This window comes from Micromys minutus (genome assembly GCF_963924665.1).
Source record: "Micromys minutus genome assembly, chromosome: 6".
NCBI lineage: Eukaryota > Metazoa > Chordata > Mammalia > Rodentia > Muridae > Micromys > Micromys minutus.
In genome coordinates, this window is record NC_137975.1 from 15,714,749 (window position 1) to 15,730,004 (window position 15,256).

The window sequence follows — 15,256 nt, forward strand, 5'->3', positions numbered from 1 at the left end:
ATCTCTACTGTTTTTAACAGTGACAGAGGAGCGTTAAAAATACACTGCGGCTGGGAACATTTTTGAACTGTCATCTATTGTGCTTTACTCTTTGGTAAAAACACATAAGGAAACGCAACTCTATCCTTACAGTCTGAGCCTGTGTCCTGAGCAGACTTTGGGGGATGGCTAAGTACCCAGTCCCATAATACCTAAAGGAAGCTCGACTCCCCGGTGCTCTAATATGTCCATGATCACGGTTGGAACCTGCACTCAAAGCAGATCTGGGGCACTGACTCTGAACCCACACCTACAACAACCAGAGGGAGCTGGATTCCCAGGTATTCTGAAGCTTGGAGGATCACAGGAGAGTACACATCTACCACAACAACAAGAGTAACTGAGTCACCCAGGATACCAAGACTCGGGAACTACGGCCAAGCCAGTCTGGCCTTCTAGTCTGAACCTGTACGTTGAGCAGACCTGGGGTGCTGGTTCTGCATCAACTCTTAAAACACCCAGAAAGACCCTCAACTCTCAAGTGCTCTGAAACTCCCAGAATCTCAGGATCAAAGGATCACAAATTCACAGAGAAAGCTCAATTTCCAGGAAACTGGTTTCACCTAAGAGCTCTGAAGCTCTGAGACAGTGAAGATCACAGTTGTAGTCCCAACATCTTTTCAATTACCCAGCATAACTGGGACTCCCACAGGAACCATGAGAACACAAACCTGTACAAGCCAGGGGTAAGGGTTCCTCCCAGCATGAGCTTGTGCCTGGAACAAACACAGGTCTCTGGATTTCTACTCATTGCTGAAATTTTCCAAGCAACTGGTTCCAAGAAAAAGGCTGGAGTGGCCATTCTAATATGGAATAATATCAAATTTCAACCAAAACTTATCAAAAAAAAAAAAAGGAAAAACACTTCATACTCATCAGAGAAAAAAATCAACTAATATAAACTCTCAATTAGAACACCTAAGCTCCAAGGGCACCTACATTCAAAACAATAATAAAACTTTACTAAAAACGAAAGCAAACATAACACCCCCACAATAATAGTGGGAGACTTTAACACACCACTTTCATCAATGGATAGATCATTGGTACAGAAACTAAACAGAGACCAAATGACACTCATAAAATCTATGAACAAACTGGATTTAACAGACATCTATAGAACACTTTATCCTAAAACAAAAGAATATACCTTCTCAGCACCTCATGGTACCTTCTTAAAAACTGACCATATAATAGGTCACAAAAGAGGCCTCAACAGATAAAAGAAGATCTAAGTAACCCCACACATTCTACCAGATCACCATAGACTAAGGCTGGTCTTCTTCTTCTTCTTCTCTCTCTCTCTCTCTCTCTCTCTCTCTCTCTCTCTCTCTCTCTCTCTTTTTTTTTGAACAACTTTATTTAAAAACAAACAAAGATAAATGAACAAAATTTAAGCATTTTTGCATAAAAGTATACGAATACATTTTTGTCAGTGCTTGGCTCTTTTTTTTTTCCCCAAAGGTTTGATAGTGTGCATTAAGGTATTACTAGTTACAATGAGCATAAATTACATGTAAAACAGGATGTAACCTGGAATTAGTCAAAGTTATCTTGGTGTATAAAGATTGAGCATAATGGCTTTTTCTTTTCTTTTTTTTTTTTCTTGAACTTCACACAGTCTGTGAGTTGTTTCTCGGGTGTTCAGTATGTAGAAGCAAAACACTGTTATACACAATGATAACTGGGTCAAAGATTAAATAAAGAAACTAAAGACATTTTAGAATTTAATGAAAATAAAAGCATAACATATACAAATTTAGCAGATACAATGAAAGAAATACTGAGAGAAAAACTCATAGCTGTGAGTGCCTTCAAAAGGAACTGGAGAGAGCATGCACTAAAGCTGACCAGCCCATCTGAAAGCGCTAGAACAAAAAGAAGCAAATATGCCCACACAAGAGTAGACAAATAGTAGAAAATAGTCAAACTCTAGGCTGAAATCAAACAAATAGAGAAAAAATAACTATACAAAGAATCAACAAAAGTAGGAGTTGGTTCTTTGAGAAAATCTACAAGATAGATAAACCATTAGCCAGACTAACCAGAGGGTATAGAGACAGTATCCAACTTTAGAAAATCAGAAATGAAAAGGGAGCCATAGCAACAGAAACTGGGGACGTGCAAAAAAAAAAAAAGAAAGAAAACATCAGATTTTACTACAAAAGTAAGATCTCAACAAAACTGGAAAGTCTGGATAAAATTAACAATTTTCCAGAGAGATATCAGGTACCAAAGTCAGAATCAAATAAACCATCTAAACAGTACCATAAATCCCTAAAGAAATTGAAACACTTAATAAACAACTTTAGCAAAGTGGCTGGATATAAAATTAACTCAAAAAAATCAGTAGGCTTCCTCTTTTCAAAGTATAAACAGGTTGAGAAAGAAATTAAAGAAATAAAAACCTTCACAATAGTCAAAAATAATGTAAATTACATTGGGGTGATTTTAACAAAGCAAGTGAAAGATCTGTATGACAAGAACGTTAAGTTTATTATGAAAGAAATTGACAAAGAACACAGAAGATGGAAAGATATTTCATGCTTATGGATTGGCAGGATTAATATCATATAAATGGCTGTCTTGCCAAAATCAATCTATAGATTAAATGTAATCCACATTAAAATTCCAACTCATTTCTTTATAGGATTATTAAAAGAAATTTGAAAATACATGTAAAAAATGCAGGATAGTTAAAACTCTTATCAACAATAAAGACACAAACACCCTCCAAAGAAAGAGAACTACAGACCAATCTTACTCATGAACATTGATGCCAAAAAATACCCAATAAATTTCTTGCAAACCGAATCCAAGAAGACATCAAAACAATCATTCACAATGATCAAGTAGGCATCATGCCAGGGATGCAAGCATGGTACAATATACGGATGTCCATCAACTTAATCCACTATATAAACAAACCTAAAGAAAACACACACACACACACACACACATACACACACACAATTATCTTATTAGATGTTGAGCAAGCATTTGAGAAAATTCCATGTCCCTTCATGTTAAACGTCTTGAAAAGATGAGACATTCAAGGTCCATACCTAAATGTAGTAAAAGCAACATATAGTAAACCAGTGGCCAACATCAAACTAAATGGTGACAAACTTGAAACAACCTCACTAAGATCAGTGAATAGAAAAGCTTCCCACTCTCATACTACTTATTTAAGTCCTGGAAGTCCTAGCTCAAGCATTTTGACAGCAAAAGAAGTCAGAGATACAAATTGGAAAGATTTCAAAAATCACTATTTTCAGATAATTTGATAGTAACCTATATTGATCTCAAAAATTCCACCAGAGAACTACTACAGCTGATAAACTACTTCAGTAAAGTGGATAAATATAATATTACCTCAAACAAATCTATACGTTTTCTCTACTCAAATGATAAACATGCTGAGAAAGAAATTATGGAAATGGCATGATGAATAATCGTCACAAACAATTTGGAACACCCTGGTGTAACCCTAACTAAGCAAGTGAAAGATCGGTGTCACAAAATTTCACATCTCTGAATAAGGAAATTTACAAAGAAATTCATAGCAGCCATATTTATAATAGTCATAAGTTGGAAAGAACCCAGATGTTCTTCAACAGATGAATTGATATTGTGGTACATTTACACAATGTAGTACTACTCAGCTATTAGAAACAACAGCTTTATGAAAGTCTTAGGCAAATGGATGGAACTAAAAACTATTATCCTGAGTGGGATAACAGTTACAAAAGAATACACATGGCATGCACTCACTGATAAGCAGATACTAGCTCCAAGAGCTCTGACTGCCCAAAAAGCAATTCACAGTCCTTATGAAGTTCAAAAAGAAGGAAGGCCAGAATGTGGATACCTCAGTCCTTCTTAAAAGGGAGAACAAAGCTCCCATTGCAGAAAATACAAGGTCAAATAGAGGATTAGGGATTGAATAAAAGATTATTCAGAGACTGCCTCACCTGGGCATCCACCCCACATGCAGCCACCAAAGCCAAGCACTATTGCTGATGCCAAAAAGTTTTTACTGGCAGGAACCATATATGCATGCCCCTTCAGAAACTCTAAACCCTCCAAATCTTCCATGGAATAATATACCAACCAATGAGTACACTTGGAGAGACCCATGACTCCAGTTGCATATGTAGTAGAGGAATGCATTGTCTGAACTCAATCTCAGGAAACCTTTGTTCCAGTGAAGGGTGTTTTACTAAGTGTAGGGGAATGTCAAAGCACTGAGATGGAGAAGGTATTTAGAAGAGGGAACACCTTCCTAGAAGAAGTGGAAGGGAATGAGGATGGAAGGAGGTAAAGGAGATAAAATTTGAAATGTAAATACATACATTATCCAATAATAATAATAGTAATAATAATAATAATAATAATAATAATTATTATTATTATTATTATTATTATTATTATTATCATTATACTTATTATAGCACTAGTGGCCAGTAAATACTTTGTACAAGTGTGTAATGTCCTTAGCGATCAGGGAAGTGTAGATCAACACAGCTTTGAAGTTATATCTCACTCCTATTTGAATGACTCTTATGTAGCAAACAATGTAGTGTAAAGGTGGAGAAGGAGCCTTATATAGTGCTGAGCAAGAGTATGGACAAGGGTAGCCAGGTGGATCATCTCAGGACTCTGTCTGAAGAATTATTTCCCACAGGTTTTCTCACTCCTGTATGTATACATTTCAAATTAGGTTTACTTTGACTCTTTCACTCTTCACAACATAATTTGAACATTCAAACCATCAAATCTTAAGTTACATTTGACTCCTCTGTTATGGCCTATATCCCACTATAATTTACAGTTCAGACATTTCTTCAATATAAGTGTGAAACCTCTTGGTTTATTTTTATTTTTTAATAAGAACAGTCTAATTTTCTGTAATCCCTGCTGCATATTTATCTTAATGCCATATGGAGACCACCTAGAATAATCTAAAGACTCTTAACCTAGAATTGTGTAGATTAATCAGTTGATAGCTCTGCAGAGATCTGGCTAGACAGTTAATTAATATAGGAAGGCTGATCCCACTAAATCCTGTGGGCTATATAAGAAGATTATGCTAATTTTGCTGTATAGAGGATTCATTGATTAAGGAGTCTTGTTGGTCTTTCAGAATAAAACATGTTTGATCAACAGAATGCATATTGCTTAACATAAGTATCTACAACTCTAGTTAAAAGGGATCTGCTGATCTTGTCTGGCTTAAATAGACACTAATCATGAAGACAAAACAATTTTATAAATAAAATAAGTTTGAAATTTAAAAGAAAACCTTATTTTAAAAGTGGCAAGCAAAGGATGGGCCCATGAGAGAATCAACAGAAAGTGTTCTTACATAATTTCTTTTTTTTTTTTTTTTGTATTTTTAAATTTTTATGGGATAGTCTCTGTATTTATATTTCTTTCTTTCCAATTTATTTAAAAACAGAGATACATATACAGATTATTAAAAGCATTTTAACATAAATATATATGCATATATTTTTCACAGTACTTGATTTTTAAAGGTTTGATAATATGCATTGAAATCTTACTATTTACAAAGTCATAAAGTATATGCAAAACAAAACATAATATAGAAATAGTCAAAGTTCTTGGTATGTAAAGATTAAACAATGATTTTTAACTATCAAACATTGCCACAAGGCTATCTTCATCACTCTTGAGTTATTAATGGTTTAAGGTCTAGGTGTACCTCACTCTGAAAGCCTGCTATACACTTATTACACTTATTATTTTTTTCTAAGAAGGACTGAGGTTTCTACTTTTTGGGCTTTTTTTTTTTTTTTTTTTTTTTTTTTTGAGCTTCATATAGTCTGTAAGTTGTTTACTTGGGTATTCAGAGCTTCCTAACGCTAGTATCCAATTATCAGTTACTGCATATTGTGTGTTTTTTGGGACTGGGTTTCCTCACTCAGGATGATATTATCTAGATACATCCATTTTCTAGGAATTTAATGAAGTCATTGTTTCTAATAGCTGTGTAATAAGTACTCCATTGTGTAAATATACCACAATTTCTGTATTCATTCATTTACTGAAGGACATCTCGGTTCTTTCTAAATCTGGCTATTATAAATAAGGCAGCTATAAACATGGTGGAGCATATGTCCTTATTATATGTTGGAGCATCTTTGGGGTACATGCCAAGAAGAGGAATAGCAGGGTCTTCAGTTAGTACTATGTCCAATTTTCTGAGGAATCACCAGACTGATTGCCAGAGTGGTTGTACCAGCTTACAATCCCACCAACAGTGGAGGAAAGTTCCTCTTTCACACCATCTTCGCCAGCATCTGCTGTCATCTGAATTTTTGATCTTAGCCATTTTGACTAGTGTGAGGTGGAATCTCAGGGTTGTTTTGATTAGCATTTCCCTGATGGCTAATGATGTCAAGCACTTCCTTAGGTGGTTCTCAGCCATTCGATATTCCTCAATTGAGAATTTTTTGTTTAGCTCTGTACCCCACTTTTTATTAATATTTTTTGAGTCTCTGGATTCTAACTTCTTGAGCTCTTTGTATATATTGGATCTTAGATCTCTACAACATGTAGGATTGTTAAAGATCTTTTCCCAATCTGCTGGTTGTCATTTCATTTTCTTAACAGGGTCCTTAGCCTTACAGAAACTTTGCAATCTCATTAACTCCCATTTATCGATTCTTGATCTTAGAGCTTAAGCCATTGCTGTTCTGTTCAAGAATTATTTCCCTGTGCCTATGTGTCCTAAAGCTTTCCCTACTTTATCTTCTAATAGTTTTAGTATACCTGGCTTTATGTGGCGATCTTTGATTGACTTGCACTTGAGCTCTGTACAAGGAGATAGGAAAGGGTCTATTTTCATTCTTCTGCATGCTGACTGCCAGTTGAGCCAACATCATTTGTTGAAGAAGCTGTCTTTTTTCCACTGAATGTTTTCAGCTCCTCTATCAAAAGTCAAGTGACCATATGTGTTAGAGTTCATTTCTGGATCTTCTTTTCTGTTTCATTGATCTACCTGCCTATCTTTGTAATAGTACCATGTACTTTTTCACACAATTGCCTTGTATTATGGCTTGAGGTCAGGGATGGTGAGTCCCACAGAAGTTTTCTTGTTGTTGATTTTGCTATATTAGGTTTTTTGTTATTTCTCATGGATCTGCATATTGCTTTTTCCAACTCTATGAAGAATTGCATTGAAATTTTGATGGGGATTGCATTGAATCTGTGGATTGCTTTTTGTAAGATGGGCATTTTTACAGTATTGATCCTTCTGGTCCATGAGTATGGAAGATCATTCTATCTTCTGAGATATTCTTCAATTTTCTTCTTCAGATATCTGAACTTCTTGTCATACAGGTCCTTCACTTGCTTAGTTAGGGTCACACCAAGGTATTTTATGTTGTTTGTGACTATTGTGAAAGGTATCATTTTTCTACTTTCTTTCTCAGCATATTTGTGCTTTGAATAGAGAAAGGTTACTGATTTGCTTAAGTCAATTTTATATCCAGCCACTTTGCTGGAGTTGTTTATGAGCTGTAAGAGTTCTCTGAGGTAATTTTTGGAGTCACTTAAGTATACTATCATGTCATCTGCAATAGTGATATTTTTACTTCTTCATTTCTGATTTGTATCCCTTTTTTTTTTCTGTCTAATTGATCTAGCCAGGACTTTTAGTACTATGTTGAATAGGTAGGGGGAGTGTGGGAAGCCTTGTCTAGTCCCTGATATTAGTGTACTTGCTTCAAGTTTCGCACTGTTTAGTTCAATGTTGGCTATTGGTTTGTTGTATATTGCTTTTATTAACTCACATGCTTTCTAGTATAAGTTACTACTTGATTATGTTAGTACCTGCCTTCATATCCTTTAATGATGAAACATGACTAGATGTGTAAGTCAATAAGCACTTTCTTCCCCTAAATTGCTTAAGGTCATAATTGTCCCAGGATCAGAATGAATTTAGATTATCACCTTATCAAATCCTTTGAGCATGTATAGTAAATAAAAATGAACATTTGTTTTAAAATAAGTGCAATGCTGAGCTGGAGTTCTTGTTCAGTGTGTAAAATGTTTGTCTCACATATTTAAGGTCCTGGATTAAATCCCCAGTATGTAATGTAATCTCAATTGAATATCTGTAATCTCAGTACTAGGAACATGAAGGTAGAAGGAATGGAAGTTCAATACTTGTCAAAAAATGAGATTATATTCAAAGAACAAAAAGGTGGAAAAAAAAGAAGAAAGTAAATCAACATGTAAGATGCTATTTTGATAATGAGACATATGAAAATTCTTCAGTGATTAGACTATAGGCTATTAGGCTTGCACTTATATAGACATATATTCATACACAATTTTTAAAGGAAATGCAGCAATTTACATTTACTAATAGATACAAGTAACATACTTTTATTAAATGGGAAAATATATCATATATAGAGTATTAAATTATAATATGCATACATACTCTTATAAATCATAAAAAGAATAAAAGTATATTATCCTTAATTTTATGATATATGTAAGGTGATTTCAAAAAATTGTATTTTAGGATTATTTTTAGTTTATATATGTACTAATTTGCAAACATGACGGCAAGAATGTTTAAAAGCTAGAAAAGTTGAATTCTCTTCTGTATTTCTAAATAGGGAACCACTTAAAGCAGGTGTTTGGAACTGTACTCAGACCTTATATAAGAGCTGCACACACTCCAAATCATCTCTACTTAAACAGCAGGCATGATCTCTCATACTCTTTTTAAAATCCCCAACACATTTAATACATGAAAAAAATCTTTGAAATATTTATGTCATGTTTCCTTGACAATATAAAATTTTACTGACTGTTAGCAGGAAAATGCCCTTGCTTAGCAACATGCAACATTACATTTTAACAAAAGTGTGGAGTAATTACCCTTTAACACCGCGAAGTAACATTTCATTAAGATATGGAATTCTATTTTGATTTATAGAACTTAGACCATTTGCTGACACAAAAGAGAGCATATAAAGAGAACTGAAGTGCATTAATCTTAAAATTAAAGTTATTAAATAGACAAAGGAGAAAATGTTAACTGTTGTCAAACATAATAGAGGAAACAAAACTCCGATGAGTAGCTTACTGTGCAAACTGCTCCGAGCAATTTGTAAATCCTACTGTCTTTTAACAGATCAAAACATCTGAATCACTGAACGTCAAAAAACTCTACTTTTTCTTAAAGCATATGCAAATGTATATATGACTGGATTGGCATGTCTAAACAATAAGATTTCTGAATTTTTGTATACATATAAAATATGTGTCATGTTTTAAGGATGTAGCACAATATGACTGTCTAGCATGCACAAATCATTTCATTTGATTGCATAGCACAAATTAGGCATAGTACTGTCTGCCTAAAATTCATACAACTGGCAAATAGAGGCTGGAATAACAGGAGTTTAAGATCATCATTACCTATATAGCAAATGTGAGGCAAACCTGGGTTATAAAAGTCGCTTTCAATTCCAACAACATCTAAACAAACATGTATTTTAATGAGAAAAAATGATCAACTTTCAAATCAGAGTGATGACTCCCATAAGAGGAAAGAAGCAAGTTGTAGAAGCTACAATAAAAACCCTTAAGAGTGCCGGCCATGTTGTTTTTTTGTTCTTGGCATCATCTAGAAGAGATGTTAAAATGCTTGGCTCTAAAATGCTTTGCTGTATGCATATTGAAATAATTTTAAAGCAGAGCAAAGTGTTACATGGGGTTTATTAGTAGTTATCATTCATTTAAAATACTATCATGACAAATTGTTTCAGTATTTCATTGAAAGTCTCAATGCAGCCATCAGGTTTTCACTTTATAAAATTTTGTTTATTTAATTTTTCTACTATGTGACAAATTCTCAGTGTTCATTTCTCAGTGTTAATTCAAGCTATGAGCACAAGTTAAATAGTTTGATTACTATGGACATTTTGACTTTCTATAAATCTCTCTGTTGGTCATAACGTACTGATTTCATTTTGCTGCAGGACGATCACTGTGATAGAGAATGGCCCAGTCAAATCATTCATGTCAACTGGGCATCCATCTCTGACATCCTCAAAACAGGCTCACTAGGCAGCTGCTCTCATCTTTAAGCACATGTGGTTTTTCTTTCACGGAGCCCTTTAAAAGTAAAAATCTTTACAGAACAGTATGGTCTTACAAAATGTGAACCACAGATTTCTGTGTAATAAATTCTTAAATATGGATTTTAATCACTCTCTACTCCCAAGGTCTCATCTTTTATCCATACATTTTGTTTCAGGATATCACCCAGTAGACATGAGGACACTGGGTGATTTTTATGGATTTTTTCCTCCTATTTATTCATTCTTTCCTCACCATACTATCTACTGTTTAAATTATTTCTACTAGCACTTACCATAAAAAAAAACTTGGGACGACTAAGATGACATAATTTAGTAGGATTTTCCAGGGAAATACATCTTAGTCACTTTTCTCACTGCTGTGACAAAATACGTGGCAAATCGACATAAAGAAGAAGGATTTATTGTGGCTTCCATTCTGGGGGTACAGTCAATCATAGTTTAGAAAGTACCATGGCAGCTGTGTGTTTCAGCTGATGATATTGTATCCACAGTCAGAAAGCAACAGGAGGAATGCTGGTGCTCATATCACTTTGTCCTTCTTATTCAATCCTCTACCTCGACTCATATGATGGCCTGATATGTCTACCAGCATTGATGGACCTAACCTAGAGACTTTCTCACTGATAGATAAGGCTAAATAATTCTAGTATGTACCTATTGGAGGTATAGCAGAAGCTAAAGTAGAAAATAAACATGAAATTAAATCAACTATTTAAAATGATGAAGAAATATGGAAAAATGATTACCAAGAGCATATGAAAAAGTTAAATAGTTAAACCAATGCCAGTTTTTTCAGCATCCTGTAGAAAGAGCAAGAGCAGGAAGGAGCAAGTAAGAGGTGGGAGGAGAGGGGAACAGAGAAAATGGGGGGTCAGGGCAACAGAATATTTTCTATTTACCACAACAAGAGAGGTGTTTTTGGATGGATTTGTTCTGTTTTCAGTTCTGAGGGGCAAGAAAAAAGCCTAGTATATAAGAGACAAATGTTCTCCTATAGAACTATTACCCCAGACCATCAAATGAATTCTCTATCACAAAGACTTGATGTTATAATCCTCCCAAGTCCAATTGTTGGTGGTAATTTTCATTTCATTGTTTGTAGAGAGTCTTTATAATATTTCTTCCAGTGGTCTAGATATCAAGTCAGGAATCCAGAGTTCTGTAGTCCTCCTGGAAGGACTGAAGATATTTGTAAGAGACACTTGGGTCCTCTATTTGGCTAGCAGATTATAGAGTCAATGAAGCACAAGGATTAAAATTTCCATAAATGTTTGATTTATTAATTACTTAAATTATAGAAATTAGGGGCCTAAAGAGAGCATTCAGTGGTATAAAGATTACTGCAAAGACATGAAGACAGGAATTTAAATCCCCAGTACCTACATATAAAGGAGATGAGGTTACACAAGCTTGTAACTGCTGTATTAGGAAGAAAAAGGTCTCTAGAGCACCCCGACTGTCAGAACATAGCAAGGAGTGATAGAATACCCAGTGTCTTCTCTAAGCTTTAATGAGCACATACAACACTCACGTGCACACAACTGAGTGCAAATGTGCCCACACCCCACATTTATAAACACAAATTTTACTGCTCATAACATGACTTTCCTTTTGCCTTTGGAGGAATGTTGCATTTATGAATCCTGTGTCCTTTAGAAGGAGAGTACGAATCCTAACATCTGATCCTAACCCAAAGAGCGGATGCAACCTTGCTTTGTTCTATCTCACTCCCTGGACTCTGAAGACTGAAAAATGGAAAGACGAGTCTAGAAACAGGAAAAAATCCACAGTCCCTCAGGGATACACTTCATGGCAGTCATGGATGTCATGTGCCAGTTCATGCTTCCTGTTAGACTTCCTACGTTGTACGCTAATCAGCTTTTCCTCAACATGCTCCTAATTTTCACAGGTGCCCAGAATTTTATGTCTCTATGACTTCTGCTCACTTCACAGCCCCACGAATTCTAGCTGTCCTGTGTGTCAAATTGAAAGACCCCTTCTCCCAGGACCCCAAGGACAGGAGAAGAAGCCTAGGGAGAATGAGGATGAAAACAGAACTCCACTTTCCAGGAAGCTGAAACTTAACAAGATTCTAAATATCTTCCCCTAAGCTTAAGTCATTGTAAACAGTTGCTGGAGAAAGAAGACCTGGATTCATCTCAGCTGGAAGCAGCTGTCTTTCCCCGATTTAAGCTGTATTCTAGAGATGTTGCTTTCCTGACTCATTACTCACCCTGGACTGAGTTTATTCCTGATTTGGCTGTTTGTCACCCAAACACATGCAAATAAGCACAATAAACTCATTGGTTCTTCAAGCTGAACTTAGGTAGAATTCTTAATTTGGTCAGTTCTTGGCTCTATCTTAGGTAACCAGACATTTGCTCTCATCACCCCAGGAAAAGTTCCAAAACACTTCCCAGTGGCTTTGACCTAGTGAGTTCATTTCTGTTGCTTTCTTGCAGAATCTTAATTAGCAGGTGGCAAGCAACAATTTGAGTTTGATAACCTCAAGGTAAGAATTCTTTACTATGTGCTAGATTGGTAGTAAGCTGAATTAACTGCTATCTTTTACTCAGTTAAGTGATCTCATAGTCACTCATTTAAAAGTCATGACAATGTTTGCCACATAAGCACCTACTCTTTGAGGTAAAAGTAATTTGTTTTCAGACTCCCTTTATTTCAAATGTTCAAAACACTTAACAGAGTTTCACCACAGAGGGTGGAAGAAATTCTCATATGCTTATCAGTGAGTTTGAGCCTAATGCTTTCCAGTTTATGGGCAGGCTGATAAGAAAACAAATTGAAAAATGCAGAAAGTGGAACCAGGCTTGGCTATCTCCCATGCGCATTTCCCCTACTACTCCAGGCTCTTTATTCTTCTTCCTGCAATTTCAAGTCACCATTGGCCACAAATGAAGAAATAAAGTTTTACATTTCAGGCTGTTTTTGTTTGTTCGTGTGATTGCTTGGGTAGGTGGGTGGTGGGTTGTTTGGTTGGTTTGATTTTTGAACTGCACACAAGAAAAAATTCAAATCTTTCTTTTACTGTAGTCACCAAAATGATTTGATATTTGTAAAAACAGCCATAGAATATTAGGCCAAGTCATGGTAAAACTATGTTAATGATGACACTTTTTATTTCCCTATCATTTTATGAATGTAAATGTAATTGATAGAATTGGGCGTTGAGGATGAATGTCATTTAAATTTAAATATATCAGGTGTTCCACTATAAACAAAGTTGAATATTTCTGTATTTTGCCCATGAGGTTCTCTAGAGTGGTTTGTCCCTTGCACTTATGTTTAAAATAAAAGTGTAAAAAAAAGTGGTTATTTGATTGAGAAATTTCTGATTCTTGGTTGTATTAGTCAGGGTTTTTTAAAGAAACAGAAATTATTTATTATATTTATTATATACTATAAATATATTTATATTTATATTGTTTTAGGATATATATGCATAAATATGTATGAAAATTATTATTCTGGATAACATGCTGTAATTCTACTAGTCCTACAATTGTTGTCTAACCATGGAAGGCCCAAAAATCCAGGAGTCTTTCAGTCCACAAGATTGGATGTCTCAGCTGGTCTTCATTATACTTTAGCCCCTTTTGTATAATATAAAGAAGTAAAAGAAAAAAAGAAAGAAAGAAAAAAAAGAGATGGCACCAGGCATCCCAGTGCCATTTCAATATTAAAAGTGAGGACCAAGGAAATGTCTAAACAACACTTCTAAAGGTTTTTCACACGGGTCTCCTGATGTTAAGGTGACAATAAAGCAGAGAACAACCAAGTACTCAGTTACAGCTGCTTTTCCCACCAGCCCTTGGTGGATGTCGAGTGTTTTTCCAAAATTTAATGTGTGTAATCTAATCATGTTAGAAGAAACAAAAGAGAGATTCACAAATACGAAAATGAAAAGGCAAAGACCTGTTTCAGCAGTGAAAAGCAATCACTGATCTGATAAACATCCCAAGTTCAATTCCTCGCACACTCCTCCATCAACTCTCAAATATGGAAGAGGAGATTCTTGAGGTATTGGAGAGCAAGTGGCATTTGTCAGTGGACTGTTGGAAAAGGAAGTTCTAAAGCAGTTGTAGGGTTCTATTGTGTCAAAGATGAAGAAGCAGAGAATATGGGTATAGTGTAAGGTTGGAAGTGATACAGTATTTCTATGTGACCAGTAAAAAGGTTAGGAATGTTGAGTTAATAAAAGGCCATAAAGCACTGATGATTACTACAGTGCTGTCTGGGCAGCATAGGGCTAATGGCAAGTGGCAACAATTACATGTCTTATGTGTGTGTGTTCTTGTGGAGACCAGAGTTTCCCTCCACAGTATGGATTCAAATGTATCTAATCTCCCCACACAGCCTTTGTAAATAACTCGTAAAATGAATAACTTTTTACCTTCTCCACAGTGGCAAATGTTATATATTTTAACCCAAATTTGGAAGCTTTTACTTCTAGTAGTATCTTAGTCAGTGTTTCTATTCCTTCACAAAACACCATGACCAAGAAGCAAGTTAGGGAGGAAAGGGTTTATTCAGCTTACACTTTGTTTATCACCAAAGGTAGTCAAGATTGGTACTCAAGCAGGTCAGGACCAGAGGAGCTGATTAGAAGTCATGGGGGGATGATACCAGCTTGTTTCCCCTGCCTTGCTCAGCTTGCTTTCTTATTGAACCCAGGTCTACCAGTTCAGGAATGTCACCACCAACAATGATCTGGGTCCCCCCCTACTTGTTTACTAGTGGAGAAAATATCTTACAGCTGGATCTAATGAAGACATTTTCTCAACTCAAGCTCCTCTCTCTGTGATTATTCTAGGCTGTGTCTAGTTTACACACAAAACCAGCCATTAAAATGAGGTAAGCCATGTTCATTCACATTGTAATGTAATCCAGTTCTAATCCTCCAGTGTTACCTCAGCTTTGTAGCTCATCTCCTACTGAGCCCTAACTCCCTGATCTCTCTGCCATCAATTCCTAGTAGACCACACAGATCTCCTACAGCCTTATTACTCCAAGCCTTTCCTTTGGTCATCCACAGCTCCTGCAGTCAA

At 35.5% G+C, this 15,256-nt stretch overlaps 1 protein-coding gene across 5 annotated transcripts in view; it reads right to left on the reverse strand.

Moving 5' to 3' along the window:
* DPP10 (dipeptidyl peptidase like 10) overlaps nucleotides 1-15,256 on the reverse strand; it is a gene marked incomplete at both ends in the record, with an annotated part of 1,446,555 nt that overhangs the window by 109,814 nt on the left and 1,321,485 nt on the right. The gene's annotated exons all lie outside the window — the stretch shown is intronic.